General features: G+C 45.2%; 1 protein-coding gene across 4 annotated transcripts in view; it reads left to right on the top strand.

Moving 5' to 3' along the window:
* The first annotated feature begins 23,117 nt into the window (after positions 1-23,117).
* NCK2 (NCK adaptor protein 2) overlaps positions 23,118-26,192 on the top strand; it is a 152,128-nt gene continuing 149,053 nt past the window's right edge. For 2 of the 4 annotated variants that reach the window (XM_030827360.1, XM_030827356.1), the window contains exon 1: positions 23,272-23,541. The gene's annotated coding sequence lies outside the window, so the exon portion shown is untranslated. Of the gene's footprint in view, positions 23,138-23,271; positions 23,542-26,192 lie in introns of those variants that run through there. The other 2 variants (XM_030827358.1, XM_030827357.1) reach the window with 2 other exon arrangements.

The following is a 26,192-nucleotide window of genomic DNA, read 5'->3' as shown; positions in this document are numbered from 1 at the left end:
GACTGTGCTTCCCTCTGCCTCCGTCATCACATGACATTTTCTTCTTTCTGTGGTCAAATTCCTTCTACCTCCCTCTTAAAATGGCACATGGGATTGCATTGAGGGCCCGCCTGGATCATCTGTCCATCTCAAGATCCTCAGCTTGATCACATCTGCAAAGAGTCTTTCTCCATGTGGAGCAGCAGTCACAGGTTCCAGGAATCAGGACGTTAGTATTTCTGGGGACTGTTGCTCAGCTTACCACATGATCTTTCTATGTCTTCCAGCCACTGTGGATGTGGAAGAAGGAATACCTGCGCATGATGTGTTCATTTTTCTTGACGATGGTGATGGTTTCTTGGGTGTATAAATATGTCAAAACTATCAAATTGCATAGTTTTTAAAGGTGCAACTTATAAAATGTTAATTCTCCATCAACAGAGCTGTTAAAAAATAAAGTATAATTTCATGTTACACAATACACATTCTCTGAATAAATGTGACAATGTTCTTTTTGAATTTGTTTTGTATAATTTTATGGAGTTAGGGAACTTGCTGGTATAGCTTCACATAAGAGTCTGCGGGAAGAGCAGATAAAAATCCAAAACTCAAGGGAGCCTTAATTAGTCTTTAACTGAACTTAATTCTCTTTGGAGCGTACAGTCCCCCAGGTGACAGACACTAAACCATCATGACTTTAATGTGCCCTTAGCCACACACACACACACGCGCATGTGCTCACACACACACACACACACACGCTTTACCTGAGGTTGATTGGCATGTGCAGGTCAGGGGAAGGCACGCAGGGCCCTTAGGGCGGTGATATCCATAGAAGCTGGCACTGCAGGGGTGTCCATCTTCCTGTGGATCCAGGTCACTGTGGAGCTTCACATCTTGCAGGGTCAGGCCATCCTTTACCAGCATCCATGCAGTCATCCTCCACTAGGTGAGCTAACGGGCTGCTCCTGCACTCCTTTGGGTTATAGGGAGAATCTAGAGGCAATGAGAAGCTCCAGCTGATTGGCCACAGATGAAGAGTGTTTGCTACTTTCTGGTGCTCTACCTAAGAAAACGAGCTCAGGACCCCTTGAATCTCAGGACCCCTCGAATCCTTACACCTCTGTGGGGTTCTCTTCTTCACCCTGGGGCATGCTTAGGAGAAGCATGGCAGAGTTTCTCACTATCTTCTTGTTTCCTTCTATTTGCTGGAACAGGAAGCCACCAAAGAAACTTCCAAATCTAGTGGGTTTGTCCAGAGTTGCCTCAGATTTCAGTACTGTGCCAGGTGTCCTGCTGTGCCACCCTTCCAGAGACCATGATGTGGAGAGCCCTGTATGCAGAATGAGGCTACAGGGAAATGTGGAAAGGAATGGGGAGGCTTGGTTAGAGCTTCCCAAGACACACCCTGTCATGAGTCAGTTGTGTGCACCTGCTCGTCGATGCCTCCTCTTACACTACACAACAGATTAATTTGACCTCAGCAGCTTACAGAGCAAAGGTCCATGAAGAATAAACTATTTATCCATTGATCTCTGGTATAAAGATTTCCATGAAAGGCCAGACGCAGTGGCTTATGCCTGTAATCCCAGCACTTTGGGAGGCTGAGGGCAGCAGATCACTTGAGGTCAGGAGTTCAAGACCAGCCTGGCCAACATGAAGAAACCCTGTCTCTACTAAAAATACAAAAATTATCTGGGCATGGTGGCGGGTGCCTGTAATCCAGCTGCACAGGAGGCTGAGGCACAAGAATCACTTGAACCTGGGAGGCAGAGTTGCAGTGAGCTGAGATCGTGCCACTGCACTCCAGCCTGGGTGAGAGTGCAGAATCAGTCTCAAAAAAATAAAAATAAAAAACAAAAACAAACCAAAACAAAACAAAATAAAAAAGATTTGCATGAAAGACAAACTTCAGAAATATTGAGCACAGGACATTCAGTAGAAAAGAGTACAATAAATATAAATATATCCTAGATTGCACCCTAAATACTATTTCAGTTACCAAAAAAAGCCCCCAAAAAGTTAATTCTCGGGGCCGGGCGCGGTGGCTCACGCTTATAATCCCAGCACTTTGGGAGGCCTAGGCGGGCGGATCAAGAGGTCAGGAGATCGAGACCACAGTGAAACCTCGTCTCTACTAAAAATACAAAAAATTAGCCGGGCATGGTGGCGGGCGCCTGTAGTCCCAGCTACTCGGAGAGGCTGAGGCAGGAGAATGGCGTGAACCCGGGAGGCGGAGCTTGCAGTGAGCCGAGATTGCGCCACTGCACTCCAGCCTGGGCGACAGAGCAAGACTCCGTCTCAAAAAAAAAAAAGTTAATTCTCTGTTTTGTCAATGCTGAAAATTTGAAGTTGGTTATGTCACATTTACTTTAAAAAAATAGTTATATTAAATAAAAATATTTGTTGTTATAAATATTTTTTAATTTGAAAATAGGAAGTGGAGATGCTTAGGAATCACGCAAGACATAAATAGAGCAGCCCAGATTCAGCAGCTCATCCAAACTCTCCGTCTGCCTTCTGCTTGCTGTCGCTCCCTTTCACATGGTTCTGCCCTTTCATCTTCTCTTGAGTTTTCCTCCTAACCTTTTTCCTTAAGCTTTGTCAGCCAGATTTCATTCAAAGTAGAACAAGAAACTCCTGGAGCTTTCAACAAGGGAATAGGAGAGCCCAGTATCTCCTATGCACTGACAGAGTTGAGAGGTCCAAAGTCATTCATGTATCTGCATGTTTATAGCAGCACAATTTGCAGTTTGCAAAAATATGAACTGCCCAAATGCCAATCAATCAACGAGTGAATAAAGAAAATATGGTGTATATATACGTATATATACGTATATACATATATATACGTATATATGTGTATATATATATATATACACATATATATACGTATATATACATATATACATATATAAGTATATGTATATACACATATATACGTATATGTATATACACGTATATATGTATATACACATATATACGTATATGTATATATACGTATATACGTATATACGTATATATATACATATATATGTATATATACATATATTTATATACGCATATATATACGTATATACATATATACATATAATATATATACATATATGTGTATATATATATATACACACCATGGGATACTACTCAGACATAAACAAGAATGAAATATTGGCATTCACAGCAACCTGGATGGGGGTGGAGACCATTATTCTAAGTAAAGTAACTCAGGAATGGAAAACCAAACATCGTGTGAGCTAAGCTATGAGGACGCAAAGGCATAAGAATGATACAATCGGCGTTGAAGACGTAGGGGAAAGGGTGGGAAGGGGGTGAGGGATAAAAGACCATAAATTGGGTACAGTGTACACTTCTTGGGTGATGGATGCACCAAATCTCAGACATCACCACTAAAGAGCTTATCCATGTAACCAGACACCACTTGCTCCCCAAAAACCTATTGAAATAAAAAAAAATAAGTGTGTTTGAAGAGCTACTTGAAGAAGAATTCTAGCAATCTTGTTGCTTCATATGGAGGATTTGATGGAGGATACGCTGCCAATTGTTTGTGTTATAAGCAGCTAATTACCATATTTCAGAATTTACCTCATTCTTGGTCAAGAATGATTTCTAAAGACTTTAAAAGAGTGTTTAAGATGGACAAGAAGGACCCATTAACTTGCCCCAGTTTTTAGTCTTAAGTTTACAGTAATAAAAGTTTACATATTGGGGCTGAAAATAGTTGCACCTCTTTAGTTAATGTATAGAGCCTTAAAATAGTTCTTGACATAAGTCTTTCCACTCCCTGCAATCTGTGCTGAGGGAAGGCAGAGCAGCTCGAATCTCAGGGAATCAAGTTGCTACTACCACTACGGTCACCAGCATTCCCACAGAATTCCAAAAGCTCTGGCAGTTAGGTTTCATTAAGTCTAGTAATGACTGCAATACTGATGTAACTTTTAGAAAGAGAGGTCTTCACTTGGAGTAAGCCTGGGACCACACATCTGCACTGTGTTATAATGCTAATCAAAGAGAAGCAAAGCCTTTTCTTGTGCTTTGTTGCTAGTCTTAACAGGAGTGACATTTCATCTTGCATCTTGTCCCCAAATGGAGACTATCATCTTCTCGTCTACTCTGCATCTCAGGATATGAGTTAATTTATCATACCAGTCTTTCCATGTAAATATGCATTTTTCAAACATACATCCAGTCCTTTATTTAACCCCATCATGCAGATGCTATTTTTATTAGCAGTGGCAGCTGACAGGTGATAGAGCTTTGCCCAGGTGGTGCTTCTTGCAGCTGCTGCTGAAGCAGGAACCTGGGCCATACAGAGATCTTGGCACTGTCAGCTGCTGCTTTCAGTAGCAGCTGAAGCAAGCACAGGACTGAAATCTGGGTGCACACCAATTAGCAAGCTCTAGAAACTACCGAGGCAGCTAGTCAGGGCTGCGAAGGCTTAGCTGCAGGATACCTGCTGCATGTCAACCCTCATTTGGGGAAAGAATTCTTTTGACCTTAAAAAGTCATTGTATATGCAGTGAGGCATGGTAACGATCTGACAGGTAAGGACGAGGTATGATTAGAGAGGAAGAGAGGCGCTCTGGGCCTCTCATGGCATGCCTTGCGATTTCCACAGAGCAGAGTTTGGCTCTCCATTTCCAGTTCTTGTGGGACACATGGTAAGACTTGCAGGTGCCTGTTAGCTGGGCGCAGTGGCACATGCCTGTAGTCCTAGCTATTCGGGAGGCTGAGGCAGAAGTATCACTTGAACCTGGGAGGCGGAGGTTGCAGTGAGCTGAGATCACACCACTTCACTCCAGCCTGGGCGACAGAGTGAGATTCTGTCCCTCTGCCCCTCCCCCCCAAAAAAAGACTTGCAGGTGCCTGATGACAAGAGAGCTAGACCCTTCATCACTGCCACCACCACCTTCCTGATCGACTTGGATGGTTACAAAATGCTGGCAGAATCAGCATAAGGGAGCTGTACTTCCTTCTCATTTCAGGAACAGATTAGTGCCAGCCATCTAGGCCTACTGTGTGACTGAGGGCTTACTTAGGTTACTGAGAGGTAGGAAGTGGACTGACTGAGCTAATACGGACTGAGGGAGAGGCATGAGGTTTCTTCATAACATCTCATGGTGGCTGATCTCTGAGATGACCTCCAAATATCCACACCACCTGGGCTGAATGCCCTTGCATAATCCACTCCCTGTGAGTGTGGGTTGGGCCTTGAGACTTGCTTCTAACACATTGTATTAGTCTGATTTCATGCTGCTATAAAGAAATACCCGAGACTGGGTAATTTGTAGAGGGAAGAGATTTAATTGACTCACAGTTCCACATGGTTGGGGAGGCATCACAAAACTTACAGTCTTGGCCAAAGGCAAACAGGAAGCATGCACCTTCTTCACAAGGTGGCAGGACAGAGAAAAACGAAGGAGGAACTTCCAAACACTTACAAAACTAATAGATCTCGTGAGAACTCACTCACTATCATGAGAACAGCATGGGGGAACCACCCCCGTGATCCGATCACCTCCCTCTCTTGATACATGAAGATTAGAGGTCCCTCCCTGGATATGTGGGGATTACAATTTGAGATGAGATTTGGGTGGGGGCACAGAGCCAAGCCATATCACACATAGAATATGAAAAAAAGTGATAGGATGTCATTTTCACGATTGGGGTACAAAACATCTTTGACATCTGTCTTGGACACCCTGGCTTGGTCTTTTCCTTGGTCATTCTGAGCTGCCATGACCATGCTATGTTTTGAGCTGGTCCATGGAGAGGGCCACAGGGAAAGGAGCTGAGGGAGGCCTCCAGCCAACAGCCAGTGAGGAACTGAGGCCCCCAGCACAACAGCCTGCATGGAAGCGAATTTGCTAACAATCAGCTGTGTGAGCTTGAAAGCAGGTCCTCTTCCTTCAGTAGTGCCTTCGGATGAGACCACAACCATGGCCAACAGCAGGATAGTAATCTCGTGGAGATCGTGACTCAGAGGCTCTCAGCTAGGCTGTACCAGGAATTCTGACCCATGCAAACTGTGAGATACTACATGTGTATCACTTTAAACACTAATATTCTAAAGTAATTTGTTGTATAGCAAGGGATAGCTAATACATACCCTGGGGGCACAAAGCCATGATCAGGAATACAGCGTATTTCGATTGTGTGATACAAAGTTTATCCAGAATCTTTTCATCTCACAGATATTTTCATTTTGCAGCAGAAAAGACTAAAATATTGTCCCAGTCAATAATTCTAAAGGTTTACTCCATTAAAAGCTTTTTGTGAGGGTTAAGAAAATACCAAAATTAGCTGCTTTCCTTTTTTTGAGATGGAGTCTCACTCTGTCACCCAGTCTGGAGTGTAGTGGCACCATCTCAGCTCACTGCAAACTCCACCTCCTGGGTTCAAGTGATTCTCATACTTCAGCCTCCTGAGTAGCTGGGATTACAGGTGCCTGCCACCACATCTGGCTAATTTTTGCATTTTTAGTAGAGACGAAGGGGTCTCACCATGTTGGCCAGACCTGTCTCGAACTCCTGACCTCAAGTGATCTGCCTGCCTTGGCCTCCCAAAGTGCTGGGATTACAGGCGTGAGCCACCACGCCAGGACTGCTTTCCATTTTTGTTGTTGTTATGTATAAATTTCTCCATTCATTTTTCAGCAAAAGTATAGATGAGCAGTGAACTAGACCCACAGCAACTAGCTTGAGGGAAGGGAAGTGAGGAATCACAAACTGGGCGATCCGAGCAGCTGGTACATCTGATTCAGTGATGATGGATGACACCTGGATGGCATCAGAGACCGTAAAGCTGAACTACAAGACAGGAACAGGTGTGTGTGTGTGTGTGTGTGTGCATGTGTGTGTGTGTGTGCATGTGTGTGTGTGTGTGCGTGTGTGTGTGTGTGCATTTTCAGGATATATGTCTAATTTAGGTAATATTTCAGTCTTTTGGAAAATGTAGAAATTTGTTTCAAGTTCAAATTAGAGGAGTCAAGTCTTCAAAAAATGAAAGAACCTTAAAAATCAATTAGTCCAGGGATTTTCAAAATATATTGTACCCACAGAAGCTTTTTACAGAAACAAAACTGTAAATAGAATTCCAATAAGCAAAACATAAAATCTTGTATTTTATTAGCATAAATGTATTTTATACCTTCAAATTCATAACATTTACTCATAAAGCAATTAATTGAGAACAGTAATATGAATACATCATTTAGAGATTGGGACTTAACGGACGTCAGATACAGTCTTATGGCCCCTTCAGTGTGGTTGTACAGTATAGAAATGATTGTGATTCATAAAGACAAGTAGTTCCAAATAGTGAAAGTTTTAAAAATAGCATATCTTGCAATCTAGGATAACTGTCAATTAAACAAATTCAGAAACTTGATACAGAAATAGGCAAATTATATCTAACAATATCCAATAAACATCATTATTTCTTAATACTTGTTAAATCTGAAGTAAAATACTTGTTTTAATAATTGCTGGGCAAAAGATAATTTTCAAATATACCTTTTGAAAAAAAAATTTTACCAACATTAATTTTTCAAAAATCAGATAGAGTTATACACAGTTCTTTGTCAGATAATAATCTGAGAGGTCTAATTTGCTTTGTTTTGCATGTTGCGTCCCAACTTTAGCTTTCATATTCACTGCTGACACTTTAGCTGTAATTTTAGACCTGGTGACATAGGGGCCTTACATTGCCAAATTTAGTTCTTTAAAAATATCACCAAGATATGCAAAGGAAGGCAGTCATGCTATATTTGAGAGTTTTAGCTAAAGATGCTTCTACTACACAATAGTAATTTTCTGTCTCATTTGAAGTAGTCACACTGATGCCTTGCTGCTGTATAACCAGTGAACTTCAATATGAAAAGTAAATGCTGGAATTCACCCCATTTATCACTGTAAATAACTGAAAAGTTTCCAATGTGAAGACAATCCTTTAATAGAGTTGTCAATTTGTATGACATTATCAAACGCTTAAAACACAAAGTTGCCTTCTTTGTAACAGGCAGTGCTTATTATGCAAATACACTGCCTGCACACATACTGGCAATACTTTTTATGTGCATTGTTTTTCTATCACTGCTGTCACCCATTGTAGAGACATTGCTACATTTTTATAAAGTTGTTTACAGTGTTATTGGAGTTCTAAGCAGTTAAAATGTTCTCTTAATAGGTCTGTGGTGAGCGTTTTATAAAGTGATAAATATCCCTTTTTTGCCTGCAAGAATATATACAAATACAACCAGAATGGGGAAATTACCAACATCCACACACTCGCCTATTTGAAATTTAAAGATTTTACTAATCTCAGTCTTTCAGCAAATTATTTAAGAACCTGGGATCTGCACTCTTAGATTCTATTTTAGACTATGTTGGTGGACAATGGTGATTACTGTGTTGTGTAAACCTCCTCTGTCCACATTTTATAGGTGACTCCAATGACACAGGATTCAGGGATATTTTCTGAACATTAAGTAGTGTGAAGGGTCTGAGATTTTACCCAACTTGTAAGCTAAATATTTAGCTTACCACAGTTTTGTGAATGCTGCACAGAAGACACGAGATTCCTGAGTCAGAGACAAAGAGCTTTAGCACTCACAGCACAGCAAGTAGCACGAGCTTCATGTCCACCATGGTTTCCCCTGCCTCCTAAGTCCCATGGGAATAACATGCAGACACCCAGAGAGATACTGGGCACACAGTGCGTTTACATCACTGCGAGGAACCCAGAGCTCAGGGAATTTCAATATCTTATAATCAGCTATAGGCAAACAAACCTGCTCACCATTGCACTGGACAGAAAAATTATCTTTATTACATTGAAAAGCAAACAAACTTATTGCTATGTTGGGAGACACGATCTCTATTCTCCAAGGCTCTTTGCTATACAACATCTTTGAAAAGACAGTTTGAGACCAAGGTTGCCCGTGCAGAGACCAAAATGTGCAGAAATGTGAGACACCCATGGAGAACTGTTCCTCAATACCCATCGGATTTCCCCCCTTCACCTGCAATTTCACAACTTAATTTGTATGATTCTACAAGTGCCTTTTCATTTTCAGATTTAACTCTTGTCTGGAGAATCCTTCAAGTACTTCAGGGGAATCCCACATTTTGAAAATCACTGTTTTAGTACAAGCCCTTATTTTACAATAAGGAAACAGAGGTACAAAGAAGTTAAGTGCCTTGTCCAGGTTACAGGTGTTTAAGATTCGACTCCAGGTAATGGAATTATAAATCTAAGAAGTAAGAAGATAATAGCCAAAATGTCCTCTTCTTTAATCTAGAAATAAACTATTTAAAGTGTGCAAGGGTAAATGACTTTCCAGGGCACCTTAATGTGGGTTCCTTTACACGCAATCTTTGAGACAAGGATAGGAGTACAAGAATGTCATTCGGGAAGGAAGACAGTATAAGGTTTGTTATGAAGGAAGTTATTACTGTGGATACCTGAGGCTTAACCTCACTGGGGAGCTCTGGGACTTACTACAGTGTAGGCATCCCAGAGTTATAAGAGAAGGAGGAGCCAGGTTATTTATCAGCTAGTTCCCATCAATAATTGGTTGAGGCAACTCTGGGAGGTATAAATGTCCTAGCACTCCTGCCCTGCCTTTGGGTAGAACAGGCTGTGTTGGGCAGAGAGGGCCTGAAGGTGATGTGTTGCAGGTGGGAGCAGTTGGAAGTTAGGTCTGTGTGCAGGGAATGGTATATTCCAAGGGGATATGGCCAGGCACCGGCTACACCTGCTCCACTAGGCACATCGCCCCCACCCCCCCAACACTTAAGACTTAAAAAACATTTGAGTGAATCTTCCTTGGTCTAATTCTTCATCTCTGCATTCACGTGAAGGTCTTCACACCTGATAGTGACACATGTGGATAGAGTCAAGATGGCTTTTTAATGGAACAGGATTACAAGAAGCAGGCAAAGAATACAGAAAGTGCTGATCAAGGTGAGGAATGAAAACCTACCTGACTGGAATGAGGCATATAGGCAGGAGAAGAGAGTAAGATAGAAAAGAGGAAGTACAGGACAAGAATAACTAGAACAAAAGAACTGATGGCATGGTCAATTCCAGTTAAGGAAACTATTCTAGGGTTGAGGGGGCTGTGGACAGGAAGCAGATTACAGATTCTGTCCTTAGGTCCTGCCCAAGGAGACTCTGCTGAGTGAGAAATGTCTCTTTGTTACCCGTGAGAACAATGACCAACATTTTCAGGAGGAGGATGCCTTTTACAGAAACATATTTTGTGAAGATCTTCATGCGTTTGTGACTGTATGTAGTTGAAATCTCCTTTGATTAAAAAGCATATGGATAAAAGCTACAATGAATTCAGTAACACTGCAAAATGAGTTTGTGTTTTATTCATCACCACAGCATTGCCTATATTTGAAAAATAGAGTGTGCATGTGCAAAATGTGAGCTTTGTGCAGACCCCAGGCTGGGAGAGTGCACTGGTTCTGGGACCCACCAAGTGACCCTCCTGTGAGGATGGGCGACAATCTGAAGTCATGAGGGAGGAGCCTGAAAAATTTTCCCCCAAACTGCTTTAGAGACGTGCCAAGAAAACACATTACGCAAGGCCCGGAGACAAACTCCCCTGAGTAATCTGTCTCCTGAATTTCCCTCCATCAGTCAAGATTAGTCGTGCACCCACATGTATTTGTGTAGAACAATGATAACGGGGGAGCAGAAAAAAACTGGGTGCAGAGAAACCAAAACCTTTGAGTCCATATGTGCATTCTTTTAAGAAAAAATGCTGCCCTTCCACCTCCCACCTTTACTCTGGGGTGGTGTAATGCAAGGCTGTGGGTTATCTGGCTTGGGATGCTCAGTGGCATTTTCTGCTATGAAGAATCCCTGCCTTGTCAAACCAGGTGTGTGTGTGTGTGTGTGCGCGCGTGTGCGCGCATGCGTGTGAGTATTCTTTGTGACAACTTTAGATATATGCTGTCTTAATTTGGGTTCCAACCCTGAAATGAGGATGTGGGTATAAGTAATTCATTTGGCTAGTGATATGGACTACATTGTGCTCCTGCCCCATTCAGATGTTGGACCCCGACCCTCAATGTGAGTGTATTTGGAGATAGAGCCTTTAAAGAGGTAAACCAAGTTACATGAAGTCATAAAGGTGAGGGCCCCTAATATAGTAGGACTGATGTCGTTACAAAAGGAAGACACCAGGGATGTGCATGCACAGAAGAAAGGCTATGTGAGGACATGGCAAGAAGTTGGCCATCTGCAAGCCAAGGATAGAGGCCTGCGGAAACCAGACCTACTGGCACCTTGATCTTAGACTTCCAGCCTTCAGACCTGTGAGACGATAAATGTCTGTCATTTAACCCCTTGGTCTGTGGGTCTTTGTTCTGGCAGCCTAAGCAGGCTAATACAGTAGGTGTCCCAAGAGGCACAGGGAGTGCATGAGATGTGAGATGGGGAAGGAAGGAAGGTCACCAGCGGGTCCCAGCTTTGGACAGCTGGGGCAGTCTCACTGGGGAGTTTCCGGGAGACCGTATAGAACACACCACAGCATTGTCCCACCAAGAGGAGAGAAAGCTGGGCACTTATGAACAGATGCACATTGGGGTGTTCAGGAAGGGTTGCTCCCTGGCACTGCTGTCCTGCCCCTACCTAAGGGCCAAGCACACGCCTGTAGCCAGAGAAAGCCCCCAGCAAGAGCAACCCAGGGCTTGAGAGAGGAAGGCATTGCTGTATAAGGAAGTGGGGGCCCTTTCCAACAAAGCTGCTGGTGACCCCTAGAGAGGAGGTCAGGCAGGCACTGATAGCATCTGCTGCAATAATCTGCATTAAACAATCGTATCTACTTTTAAATTATGTTAGTGTTTATCAAATTAGTACAGGTTTTAGACTAATTTCTTTAACAGCAACACATTTCCCTCCCCCCGCCCCCGCCCGCCCTGTTGCTTCTACTGACTGGATAGGAGAAATAATTTATTGAAGTGAGACCTGCTTGTTTTCACTTTACCTTGGAACCAATCTTTGAATAACATGGAAATCTAGAGGTTTTGAGGTCTAAGGCAAACCACACTAGGAATGTGTGTATATTATTGAAATCAGGCTTAACCCATTTATGCCTAGTGTTTCATTATTGGCAAGCTAAGCTTGTGGGAGTTATTTATATCCTATTGTTCAAGGTCATTGCCAAAGTCTGATTTTTTACAAAAAAAAAAAATTGCAACCTCAGGCACAAATGGGTTAAATGATATTCAAGGTTAGCTTGGAAGAGAAGTTACAAAAGGTGGGCTCAGCTATAGGTGAGACCTGATAAATTAAGACGGGGTTGAGGTGGGGTCTGAGGGCCTGGTGGGGTTGAGGGTCTGGGCAGTACCATAGGGCTGCAGACATGGGGCCTCCAACAGGCTGCTGACTTCCAGAATGACTCACTGTTAGCATCAGCAGCACGGGACCCTCAGACATGGTATGAATATCTCAATCAACCCCAAGGCAGCCTCCCACAAAAGTTGGAGAAGCCGGCCCCCCGCAACTTTCACCCATTCAGTACTCCTTTCTTCAGTAATTTAGAGCAGTTTCAGAAGGTTAGCCTGCAAAACTTGATAGCCACAGGGACTGTTTTCCTTGGTTGAGAAAGATGTAATTTCTCTTAACATCCAAATGGATGACCAAATTGTTTCTGGACCAATCCCCCAGCAAGAACAACTAGAAAAAAAAAAAAAAAAAAAAAAAACAGGAAAAAGTAGGAAAACTTTTGTCTGAAGACATGGCTATGGAGTCAGTGAGAAAACTGTGGTGCCAGTGTCTGAGAGGGAATATCCTTATAATTCTAGCTTTTTATCCTTGCATGTTTCACCCTTCCCAGGCTCTCCCGTTCCTCTCTTGGCATCACTCCCCAAATGAACTACTCACAAGCCCTTGTCTTGGGTTTTAATATCCAGAAATCAGGACATCTGAGGAAGCTGCTGGTGGTCCCCTAAGGAGACTGATTGGGACTCAAGGCAAAGCAAGGGTGCCAGATCCCTCATGAGCTTAGAGCAGGCTCTGTTTCTTCCGATGCATCTTCTGGATTAAGTAGAACTATAGAATACACATTCCTCTCTTTTGACCCCAATATGTAGCCAGCGACTTCATCCTGTCCAGTGTTACCTCATCTGGACCACACACATCCCTCTCTCTCTGTTCGTTTCTAGTGTGACCGCCATGGCCAGGGTTCCTCAATCCCATCCAGCCCAACGCTGTGACCTTCACAGCTTCTGTCTGTCTCCACATTTCTTGCATACCCCCACCTGACAATCTTCTCAAATATATCATCAACATTTCATGTTTTTATTGATAAATGGGACATACATACAGAAAACCACAGGAAGCAAATATATGGCCAAATGAACTGTTGTAAAGCAAACACTCTTATAACCACATCCCCCTCCAAATCTCCATCTCTTCCCCATCAAGAGTTCTGTCTTTCCTTTCTGTTTTGCATGCATCCTTAATCACCGTGGCTCATTTTCTTTTGGTTATTAAAATGTATTTTAGATCTCTTAACCTACAGGTTCAATGTCCACCTTTGTTTAGTTTTCTTAGCAACATTGGTGGAAGAAGCCAGATCTTTTGTCCTTCAGAATACCACAGTCTGGATTTTGCTGATTGCATTCCCAGTATAGTTGGACGTGTTCTCTGTCCCCTGTGTTTCCTGTAATTTTGTGGTTGGATCCAAAATATCTTCTTAATGCCTCACTTCCTTGTTCAAGAAATCACCAGCCTCCCTAAACTTCTCCTCTTGCCTCTTAGGTGGTATATTAGTTCATTTTCACACTACTATAAAGGACTACCGGAGACTGGGTAATTTATAAAGAAAAGAGGTTTGACTTACAGTTCCACATGGCTGGAGAGGCCTCAGGAAACTTACAATCACGGCAGAAGGCAAAGCGGAAGCAAGGCACATCTCACGTGGCAGCAGGAGAGGGAGGGAAACTGCCACACACTTTTAAACCATCAGATCTCGTGAGAACTCACTATCATGAGAACAGCATGGGGAGAATCACCCACATGATCCAATCACCTCCCACCGGGTCTCTCCCCCAACACATGGGGATTACAATTAGAGATGAGATTTGGGTGGGGACACAGAACCAAACCATACCTGGGGGTGTGTGACTCATGAATGGAGGTGGGCAAAATAAATGCCCCACGTTCTCTAACCCATGATGGTCATCTGCGCCAGGGGCTCCAGAAACCACTCACAGGAGGAATGACGTGTCCTCATTCTCTTGTATATAGCAGGCTCATTTCCTCCCCAAATTCTCTCTTCCAGTGGTTCTAGAGGCCAGAATATCCCCCCCTCCTTCCCATCTTCTCAGTGGCATCCTGGTTCTGCCCATGCCCTCCCTACAGGATTTAAAGTCTGTCCATGAATAATGCTCCAGAATCATGACCCCTCAAAGATGCACCTGCCCACAACCCAGAGCCTGTGAATGTTCCCTTCCATGGCAATGGGACTTTGCAGAGGTGAGTAAGGCTACAAACTTTGAGATGGAGAGACAGCCCTGGATTGTCCAGGTGAGCCCTCTGCAATCACAAGTCCTAAAGGGAGGGTGACCTTTCCAGGCTGCAGTGAGAGAGACTCAGAAATGGAAGCAGGATCGGAAAAGATGCATCACTGCTAGCTTTGAAGTGGAGGAAAAGGCCATTGTGGAAGAAGTGTGTGTGACCTCCAGAGGCTGGAAAAGGCAAAGAAATGAATGGTCCCCTAGAGCCTCCCAAAGGTAATGCAACCCCACCGCCATCTTGATTTTAGCCCAGAGAGACCTGCGTTGAATTTCTGACTCACAGAACTGAAAGATCATAACTGTGATGTTTAAGGCCCCTACTTTGTGGTGGCTTGCTACGGCAGTCATAGGAAACAATACCCCATCCAGTGTGGCTCTGAGTGCTGGCCTTCAGGAGGAGTCACTTCTCCAGTCTGAGTCCCTGCAGGTAAAGATGCCAGTCCTCTCTAACACTTCCCTACGCCCTGAGGCCCCTGGCCCAGTGCAGACATGGGAAGTGTCTAATAAAATTAGAGTAAAATGGGTGAAATCAGTAACTGTTAAGAATTCTCCAAAAAAAAAGAATTCTCAACATGAAAGTGATTTAATAGGATATTAAAATAAGTGCAATTTATTGATCATGGTTGCACTTCTCAGTTACTTTGTAAATCAGTATTAGATATTTGTAGGAGACATCATGAGAAAGAAATCACAGCCATTTGTTTGCTTTGTGACCTTAGACAGGTTTTTAAAGCTTTTCAACCTCAGTTTCCTTATCTATAAAATGGGGACCTTCATGCCTCCCTCACTGGGGTTGTCAGGATTAGACAGTGTGCTTGGCCAGTGGTAATAATGCAAAAAATGATAGCTATTAACAACTATTGTGTTAATAATAAAAACTTACAATGATACGTAGCTAAACCCATTTGCATTTAAAACATGATATTTCTAAATAGTATATTTTTATCCCACGCATTTCCTTCAAAAAACATCATTAACTGCCAACTTTGTATGAGGTGTCAGTGAGATACTCTGGGGAAGTCAAAGAAATAATTTTGGTGGTTCATGCCTATAATCCTAGCACTTTGGGAGGCTGAGGCGGGCAGATCACTTGAGGTCAGGAGTTCGAGACCACCCTGGCCAACATGGTGAAACCCCATCTCTACCAAAAATACAAAAATTAGCTGGGCGTGGTGGCGTATGCCTGTAGTCCCAGCTACTCAGGAGGCTGAGGCAGGAGAATCACTTGAACCCAGGAGGTGGAGGTTGCAGTGAGCCGAGATCATGCCATTGCACTCCAGCCTGGGCAACAGAGTGAAACTCCATCTGCAAGAAAAAAAAAAAATAGTAATAATTTTGCCCTGAATCAGTTTATCATCTTAAAATATCATGTGGACATAAATTACTAGAAAACAAGGCATTTTTGGCTATACGCCCCAGCAGAGTTTCGGAGAATGAGAGGAACTCCAAGGAAAGAGGGCTTACTGCATCATGAATGGAAGGGAAGGCAACACAGACCACAGACAGGAAGCTACACAGGATTATTCCTCAATGCAGCCTACTCTCCACTAGATTTGCATCGAATTCACAGAAGAAAGCCATCCAGTGCACTGCAGAGTGAAAAAGAGATTACATTACAGTGTCTCTAAAACATACCTTCCTATTAACTTATTTGTTCTTTAGTGAAGACTGTGATTTTAAAAAAAGCAACATCCCACTTACCAGTACTCTAGTTAAGAATTGCTTTATATTTTAGAAGTCTTCCCTTTTATTTTTATTTTATTTTATTTTTGAGACAAAGTCTCACTATTGTCGCCCAGGATGGAATGCAGTGGCAGGGCCTCGGCTCACTGCAACCTCCGCTGCCTCCTGGGTTCAAGCAATTCTCCTGCCTCAGCCTCCCGAGTAGCTGGGATAACAGCCATGTGCCACCATGCCCGGCTAATTTTTGTATTTTTAGTAAAGATGGGGTTTCACCATGTTGGCCAGGCTGGTCTCGAACCCCTGACCTCAAGTGATCCACCCACCTCAGCCTCCCAAAGTGTTGAGATTACAGGCGTGAGCCACTGCTCCCGCTAGAAGTCTTCCCTTTTAAAACATGCATGTAAGTGCTGAATGACTAGGCTGTAAGTAACTGGAGCCTTCATTCAATGGCAGTCTCCTACTCAGCACTTTACTTTCAGAAAAAGGTAGCAAATGCAGGAAAACAAGCAAATTTTATTAACTTTTTAAAAAGTAATTTGAGCACATGGCTCTGACTTAGTACAGATTCTTCCACTCAATCTTTTACACACTTAACACTATAAAATGAGGGTGCATGTTCAGAATGATGACTCGGAGACATTATGAGGCACCCTACATCAAAAAGGGGACTCATTTCATTTACAGTACTGTGCTTTCCAAGATGAGATATCTGCCTACAATATACGTACATATATTTTTAATTTCAACTTATGTTCCAGCTGAAGGGAATTTCTGGTTAATCTTTAACCAACGTGAAAATTTAATTTAGCAAAACAACTCCTTCCTGAGGCATTCTGACTAATTGAGGGTTATCGTAGCTAACATAAATGTCTCATCCATGATGTTCACCTAAGGCGGATTTCAAAATGGAAATTTGCGTAAAATTTTAGCTTTTCTAAAGGTACAGAGCTCAAAATTGTTCCTACCTGAAACTAACTCTGCCCTGCTGCTAACAATAAAAAACAATGTAAAGTTGTAATCATTTTTATTTTTCGGCTCAGGCACCTGTTAAATTTTAAAGTTATGATGTGTAATGCTGATCACCACAGGAAGAGTTTGACAAAACACATACTGAAAAATAGGTCAGTGTTTAAATGCACTTCCTTTCCTTTTTTTTTTTTTTTTGCTATCCTAACTTACATTCAACTTTATAGTGTTACTTCATCTGTTTTTCCTTTATTTACACAATTAGATAGAGCATAGTTACTTCCTGAAGTCCGGATCACAATTTTTAGATAGAGGCAGGAGAATCGTATTGATCATCCATAGAGGACACCCCACTTTTTTGGGGGGTGTGTATGAATTTTAACTCTTTGTGGTGGTGGTTTATAAAAAGTTAATCCTGCCAGTCACTGAGAGATGGGTTTCATGTGTTTCTAAGCTGCCCCTTCTTGGGTCTGAAGAGGTAGCGAAAAGGTACTTTGTAGTTCGGGTATGAAATCACCGTGCCGTCTTTAGACTTGTCTCTTCCCCATGTGTTCATGTAGGTGAAATGAAATGCAAAAATCTATATGTCCACCAGTATCTGTTTTGAGATTCTCATAGTGAGTTCCTAATGGCCTCTTTTTAAGTCTCTTCACTAATGCTCGCTGTCCTCTTTGACACACTAGTAAGTGTGGAATTTCCATCCATCATGAAAGATTTGCAGTGTCTGTTCTGTACTGGGTAGGCCGGAGAAGGGTTAGGGCTGTACAGGAAAACCAGGCTTGGCTCCTGCCCTCAGGGCGTTCATATCAACGCTGAGATGAATGACACAATTAAAGAGCAATAGACTCATTACTCCAGCAGGGTATTTATAGCAGTAATAGCAACTTTTCTAACACAGAGGCACTTGAGGGCAGGAACTATGGCTTGCTCATTTGTGTACCTCCTGCAGTGCCCTCTCCATGTAGTAAGTTGGCAATAACTATTCATTATATTTAACAAATGTACAAAAGCAAAACTGTTCATCCCTCACAAGCCAGTCCTCCCCACTTTTCTATTTCTGATCTCGGCACCGTTATCTTTGCAGTTTCCCACATCCAAAGCCTCAGGTTATATTTGTGCCCCATACTCTTTCTCTTTGGTCCCCCACATCCAAGCAGCTGCCAATTCATTTTGAGCCTCCCCTTCCATTTCTCCTAAAACACTTTCCCATCCACTCATTCCACCCCACTTGGGGTTATGAACTCTCTTGGAAATGTGAACTTTTGTCTGCTCTTCCTGTCTCCAGCTGTCCTTCCGTGCATGCACCAAATGAGTCTTCCTGGGCTGAGCCCAGGTGATGTCCACACTTAACTGCTTTCCTTCTTGGCCTCGCGATCTGCTCTGTGCAGCCTCTGCTCCATTTAGGCAAGTGGGCCATTCTCTGTCCCTACAGGGTCCTCCCACATCCCCCTGTCTGCCTCAGGGTTCTGAGCTCCCGCCACTGGGAATTTTCTCCCTGTCTGTCTCCACCTTTCAAAATCCTACCATTTGCATTATTCAGGGGTTTGGGTTGCAAAAAGAGAAAGTGCCTCTGGGTACCTTAAGCAGAACAGGAGAATTTACTAGAAGAATATCAAGTAGCTCACAGGGGAACTGGAGAGCAGAAGGGGTGAGAATGGAGCTGGCTAATTCCTGTGGGAGGGACGTGCTGGGACGATTTCAGCCATGGCAAATTGAATCTCACCCTCCCTTGTCCTTGTCACCCTCTCTAGTTTCACAGTCTTGAGTGGGAGGGTTCCACTGGCCAATCCCAGGCTGTTCACTCTCACAGGGCTTCTGGGAATGGAGGGACCAAGGTGCCCACTCTGCCTCCCTCCAGGGTTCAGACAGGCCTCTCTAAAACCAGGAAGGGGCTAGAGAGGGGGCAGCCCAATTAAAGGCAGCTTCCCACCACATCATCTCTCAAGGTCATTGCCAATGCCACCACCTTTCATAAAGCCTAAAGCTTCTCCTGATCCTCTAGACATATTTTCTTTGGTACTGTTCATATTTAGTTTTATATTATAGTTATTTGTATGCTGGTTTCATCCTTCCTTTTGGGTCCTTCCTCTCCATTTCTCCTAAACTATTTTCCCATCCGTTCACTCCACTCCAGTTTGCGTTATAACCTCTCTGAATAATGCAATCTTAATTCGCACATCCAGGTGTTCTTTGGTGTCTGCACCAAAAGAAAGAATCCTGAAGTGGATCTTATAATGCTTTACAAATAGAACTACACCAGATATGCTTAATTGAATTGAGGGTTAAAAGAGAAGGTCATGAGAAAGGAGACATGAGTGTTTACCATGTGCTGAACACACAGTTGAGACATGTTTACATTATCTCCTTTAATTCTCACAACGCTTTGCAAGAGCACTATTAATATCTGAGGCTCCGAGAGGTGAAATGACCCCAAGGCACAGGCTCTAAGGTAGGCTTTGAGCCGCTGATGTATGACTTGGACAGCACCCTCAACCTTGCTTTGTGTTTTCCATGAGTCTAAGGAGGGGTTAGAGAAGGCCTTGATTGGAGCTCTGAAAGAGAAGGACGGGGACAGGGAATTCCTAGCTGCCTTCACACCACAGGAGGCTGAAACTAGTGTGACTCAATGTGGCACTGTGGGCAGAGCTGAGTGACTGAAGCAAACAGCTTATACTGGACAGAGGTAAAAAGGAGATTGTACGGCAGGGCTAAGTTTGACAGGCCTTTGGAAGAGAGATCATAAGGTGTAATGCTGATGTGATTTTAGGCAAAAGTTTACTGCACCTCCTTCCACTCCATATTTTTTATGCTTTCAATACTTTGTGATTGAAGACAGTAAAACAGACGTGGACACATTAATGGAATAGAATGCAGAAAAACCTATATATTTTTAGATAAAACATAAGCTTCAAAGAAATGTCTCCCCCATGTTAAGCCTTGCAGTGGGTTGGATGTTGGCCCCAAAAGATATGTTCACCTGGAAGCTGAGAATGTGACCTTACTTGGAAAAAAGGTCTTTGCAGATGTTGTAAGATAAGGATGTTGAGATGACATAATGCTGGATTAGAGTGAGCCCTAAATTCAATGATACTTGTCTTTACAAAAAGAGAGAAGGGAAAGGACATAGGGAACCAGGTTGTGTGAAGACAGAGAGGCAGAGGTGGGAGTGACGCTGCCACAAACCAAGGAATGCCTGCAGCCACCAGAAGCTGGAAGAGGCAGGGAAGGATTGTGCTCTACAGCCTTCGGAGAGAGGCTGGTGTCTTGATATCAGATTTCTGACCTCCAGAACTTTGAGAAAATAACCTCTGTTTTGTCACCTAGTTTGCGGTCATTTGTTAAGGCAGCCCCAGGAAACGAACACAGGCCTCTTAGGGCTAAATACCCCAGCCTCTCTGGGGGAAAATGTTCAATCTTCAGTCATCAGATAACTTTTGAGGAGACTGTGGTGGGCAATGGGGAGCCATGAGAAGTTCTTGAGCACAACCAGGGACAAATGGAAGCAATTTATAGGAAGGTTAGGATGACATTGATGTCCAGTGTAAATCTGAGGGATTTAAGAAGTAAGTAATGGGAGACCAGTTGGAAGGCAGTAGTTGTGGGGAATTGAGCAAGAGTTTTGGAGTCAGGTACATGCAGTTCTGACCCCAGTTCTTTGATCCACTGTTCAAGTGATTTCTTCTGTAAAATGGGGATAATACTATTGTGTGTGGATTAGAGATGATATATGTCAAGAATTCAATCAAGGTACATTATAACTATTGCTAGGAATGATGTATAAGTTAGGATGCCAGTGATGGAAATGGAAAGAAAGGCGCAGTCGAAAAGATGTTTAAGAATCACCAGGACTCAGAACCATGGGGGTAGACTGCAAGGGGTCTTGGTGTCATTCAGCGCTCTCCTGGCTTTTCTTGGGGAGAACTCGGAGAGAGGGAAGGAAAAGCCAAGATGACAATGAGGTTTCTCCAAGGAGCTGAGGTGCCTGGTAGACTCTTGGCCAGGCCTGAAACCATGGGAGGGGGAGCTGGTCTGGGGAGGAGATGAGTTTCATTTTGAACATGGTGACCTAGAAGAGATGCTGGGCCATGTTTAGGGGGGGCAGATTAGCTAGGGAACTCTGCAGATTAGCTGGGGAGCTCTCTAAGGCTACAGGTCTGGGGGTTAATCAATGAAGGTTTAGACAGGGAGCGTACAAAAAACAATCAACTCTCTCTTAAAAAAAAAAAGGTGCATATCAGAATAAAAACAAAGGGCCACCATCTGCCTTGGGGATATTACTTTTAGAGGGTTGGAAGACAACAAACTCTCTAGAGGAGGCCAATGGGCAGGTCAGAAAGGTAAGAGAATCAGAACTGGCTGTGTTTGATGAATGAAAAGATGATGGTGTTTCAGGAAATAGCAGAAATGCCACATATTTCAGAAAACTGCATAGGATAAAGATTGATAAAGGGCCACTGGATTTAGATAGAGAATGACATCGGTGACTTCTAAAGAATCAGAGAAGGAAGAGGCATGCAAGAACCACGATTCAGTGAAAGTTTACAAAGGAAACAAGCTACAAACTGGGTCAATATTGCTATACTTATTTTGAGTAAATTAATCTAAAATTGGGCAGACTGATGACTAGAATTCTCCTTTCCTTATTGTAAAGCTAGGTATTAGTAACACAAGGCTTGCACAAAAGGATGAACTGAAGTAGCTTCTTTCACAAGGTCAAAACAAGGAAAAATGAGGCTGTTCTGATTCCCTGAGTTTGTACCTGATCCCTGCTCAGTGTACTGTGCCTCCTTCCACTTACTGAGCTGTTGAGGGCTACCTACCGCCAGGGTACTTCACGTATGAGGTAGGTAAATATTATCTCCCCATTTGACAGATTTTAGAAAGGCTGAGGACCACCTGTGCAAGGTTACACAGTTCAGGAAGTCAACAGTCAAACACTCACCTGTTTGACTTCAAAGCTACGCTGACTCTAGTTACCTATCCTTGGGTACTTCCTTTGTGGAAGGAAGCAGGAGATGAGTGAATCAAATAATACAGCCTTGTAACCTTGGGTAAATTATTATTGCCTTAATAGTAAGCAGAGACCAGGAGCCTAAGAAAGAATCTCATTAACATGGATGCAGGCTATCCTGCCAGGAAATCAGAATCATTTGAATATTAGGATTTCCTTTGGCAAACCATGTGGGGAGGAGAAAAGACATCCGGATGCATATGTCTGTGAAAGGGAAACTTGTGTCTTTCCCCTTGCTCTTGGGTTTTAATCTCCCAAGTTTGTTTATAGGCTAGCCACAACTCGAGGCTGGGTGAGCTGAACGGTCCCATCATTAGCGACACTCCTTCTAGGGGCACATTCGGGCAGCTCCTCTTCGGGTTCTGCCCCCATGGGTGTGCAACCCGGATTCCACTGGCTGGGGCTGGCCTGGGTGCCTGGCAGGCAACAGAGGTCGAGTTTCTTCTCCTTTTAGGAAGTGCCTCGGACAGGGATGATGGACTAAAAACGTGTCTGGTTGGGAAAGTAAACAGATGCAAGGCAAATAAATAAAAATGCCCACAAGCAATTACAGGGAGGAAGTGACATTTTTATTTAAGTCACTTTTCTGATGGACAACAGGCCTGCTTAGCTGAGTGCCGTGGGAATGCTTCCGGGAGGGGGGCGGCTGCTCAGCAACTACAGCTTCGTGATAAGAACATCGAACAAACAAAAAAGAGGACGCAAAGCCCACCCGGCACTCATTCCAGGCTGGAAGTTGCCGTCTGTGTTCACACTCTCCTCCCAACCCACCCACCCTGCCCCCCACCGCCCGCGCGCAATTTCGGGCGTGGGGACCCTTTCCTGCCCCTGGCGCCCGGCCCGTGCTGCGCCTCCAGAGCGGAGCGTCCCGCAGCCCCGCGCTATCCCGGCGCCCGTACTGGGACTCGGGCGCGCAGCCTGGCGACGACTGGGGGCGCCCCAGGTGGGTCTCGGGTCCCCGCCCCGCGCACCCGGGCCTGGGCCGGCCCCTGGGCGGTGTCACGGCGAGGCCGGGGAGGAGCGCGGGAGGAGGAGGAAGAGCGCGGAGGAGGCGGGCGCTGCGCGCCGGGGGAGGGTCGCCGCCGCCGCCGCCGCCGACGCCGCCGCCGCGGGGATCGTCAGGCCGGAGTCGCGCGGCCGAGCGGGCGGCGGGCGGAGGGGAGGGCTAGGCGGCGGGGAGGCTCGCGGCGCCCGGGCCGGCGGGGTCCGCCCGGGCCGGCAGCGTCCGCCCGGCAGCGGGAGGAGGGAGCGGCGCAGACAAAGAGCGGCGCCTGGGCGGGCGCAGCGCGGCCGACGCCCCGGGACCCGCGCCGCTGCCCTCCGGCTCCGCAGGCGGCCCACGGCGAGGTAAGCGCGGCCAGGCGGGCGCGGGCGCGGGCGCGGGCGCGGGCGCGGGGCGGGGGCCACAAACTTGGGGCCGTTGGGCGGAGTTGGGAGCGCGGCGGGGCTCGCAGGTCGGGGTGCGCCTGGGAAGGGGCTAGGAGAGCGGGTCCCCTCCGCGCCCCACCGGTACTCTCGGCCCCGCCGCGGCCTGGGCGCCCCCGGCCGCGGACTGCCGGGCATCTCCCGGCTCTGCACCTTCCTGCCCGCCTTCCCATCCCCAACCCCCACCACCGGGGGCCGGCGCAGGGGCGGGGACGCCAGCCAAGGGCGCGGGCGAGGATCAGGGCAGGGGGCCCAGCTGCGGGGCCCGGGCACTGGAGACCCCCGGGTGCGCAGGCTGCGCCTGGCCTGCGGGCGGGCGGCCGGCCGGCACGGAGCTCGGGGCTAGCGTGGGACTGTGCGGTGGCCAGGGTCGCCAGGGCGCGTGTGCCGGGGAAGAATAGCCGCGGATCGCAGGGCCCCGGCGCAGGGACTGGGGAGGCCGCGATCGGCCGGGAGAACTTAACTGTGTTTATTACAACTATTTATGGTCGCGCACAAAGCTGCTGTCACATCGCATAAAGGAGGTCCTCGCTTCGGCGAAGGGAGCTTTTGTGCCTGGCTTCAGGCTTTGCGCCCTGCCCCAGATTTACAGGACTCTTAACAGCCACCTGAACCAAAGTTTCTCACAATCGCTCGGCCCTGTCGGTTTTTTTCAGGGCGATTTAATCACCGAGTGGTTTTGGAAAAATTTGATGTGTGAGTTTTAAGGCATGGACGGTAACTGCCTTATGAGCACAGTTAGCCGGGCATTGTGTGTAGGGGTTTAATTTGCAAAACGCTTTAATTTGTAAAGACAATAAGGATCTCTGTGAAGGTCTGCGCTGGATGCTAGGGGTCATTGGCTGGTGGACCCCAGGCACCTGACTTAAACTAGTATTGTAACAGCTTCAGGGACAAAGCCGAGCGTGCGTGGAGTCGGCCTTGGCCACTTCACACAATTCAGGTTGGCAGATTCCTCTTTATTTGGCTTTGTTTATTCTGCCAACAGGTTTAAGGCTGCTTCTGCCAAGTTTGCATCTGCATAATGGGATGAGCAGGCCCCAGTGTGGGCAGGAGGGGGCCTAAAATATCGCACGGGCCAGCTCCATCCCTCGACCCAGAAAGAAACAACCCTGAGAGGCCAGTGGGCGTGGCTTGCTGGGACCTACAGGTAGGGGAGTCCCTTCCTGGCCCAGGCCCAGTCCCCGCTTCTCGGAAGGGATTTTGTGTAGGAATGAAAGTGATTCAGGGTGTTTTTCATGCCTCTGTTTTAGATGTAGTTATCAAGTCTCAAAAGTGACTGAAAATGAAATTAACCTGGGCTGCTTTAACTTACCAAAACGGAACTGTGCTTGTGAACACTCCCTCAATTCACTTTCCAACCTTCATCGATAAGCAGGTGAATTAGTAACAGGATTCAAGCCTATGCGAGTTTTATGTAAAGAGAATGGCAGTCATTGGACACGTGGAGAAGAAATTGACTTCACCTGGAGATTGGGCCAGACATGGAGGTTTTTTGATGTTTGGAACAGGGGTTTCCTGAGAAGCAAGTGTTAACCCTGCTTGTGAAGAAGTGAACACAAGGGAAAATCCTTGTGTTCCAGGTATACTGAATCCTACCTCAGTATATTCTGCCCTGGAGGTTGGTTAGATGTAGTTTTGATTGGAGAAGGTGGTGGAATCTTAGTGGGCTTCTGGCAGCTACTTGAGGCTGAAATGGAGAACTTTAGGCATAGGAAGCTGTGGAGGTGCCTGGCCCACTTCCTGTCCCGGAGCCTCGCCTGGATTCTGAGCTTCTTTCCTGCTTCATAAACATTCAGGGAGATTGATCATGAAACACTGGATGAAATTGGGTCACAAATTACCATCAGAAAGAGTTGGGTGCTGCATAACCCCCTCTGTCCACTTGTGGAGAAACTGACCCTGTTAACCGTGGGCCTTGCTGAAGGTGCCTTGCAGGTGGCTGTGCTCAGTTTTCATGCTTTGTGTTTTGCTTCGGACACGCTGCATACTTAAATCCTCTTCATCCCTGCTCTATTTGACCCTACCATATTCCCAGACTCTGTCATTTACATTTTGGGTTATTTAGCTTTTCCAACAAACAGCAGATCTTATGTACACAGTACTGTATTTGAGAAATGCACTATCATCCATATTAAATACACCGGAAATTTTCCTTGCATGTGCACAGACTGGATAACCTTTTAAAATACCCTAAGACTCCCCGAATGGTGCAGAATGCACTGGAGTCCTTTACTTGATCAGTTGCACTGGCTTAATTTGCCCTGGCTAGACCAGGCTGTGTTGCTCTATGGGACACCCATTTTTCTAACTGCTCAGACTGGCTTGCCGTGTGCACTGGGGGAGACAGGGCTTGAGGAAATCATTCTCTGGCATTAAAAATGAGGCTTAATGACTGAAGAGCTCAGAATTGCTTGCTGGAACTACAGGGGAGGATAATGAGCGATGTTTGGGAAAACAAGTAAGCTAACTTTTTTCACAAATGAACTGGAAACTCCCCACAACTCACTTCAGAGGCTTAGGAAATTAGTTTTCCCATCCAGAGGGATTGTGAGTAGCGCTTCCAAATGGTT

The sequence above is a fragment of the Nomascus leucogenys genome, chromosome 14 (genome assembly GCF_006542625.1).
Source record: "Nomascus leucogenys isolate Asia chromosome 14, Asia_NLE_v1, whole genome shotgun sequence".
NCBI lineage: Eukaryota > Metazoa > Chordata > Mammalia > Primates > Hylobatidae > Nomascus > Nomascus leucogenys.
Note: the sequence above shows the minus strand (reverse complement) of the source record. Positions and strands in the feature narration are given on the sequence as shown.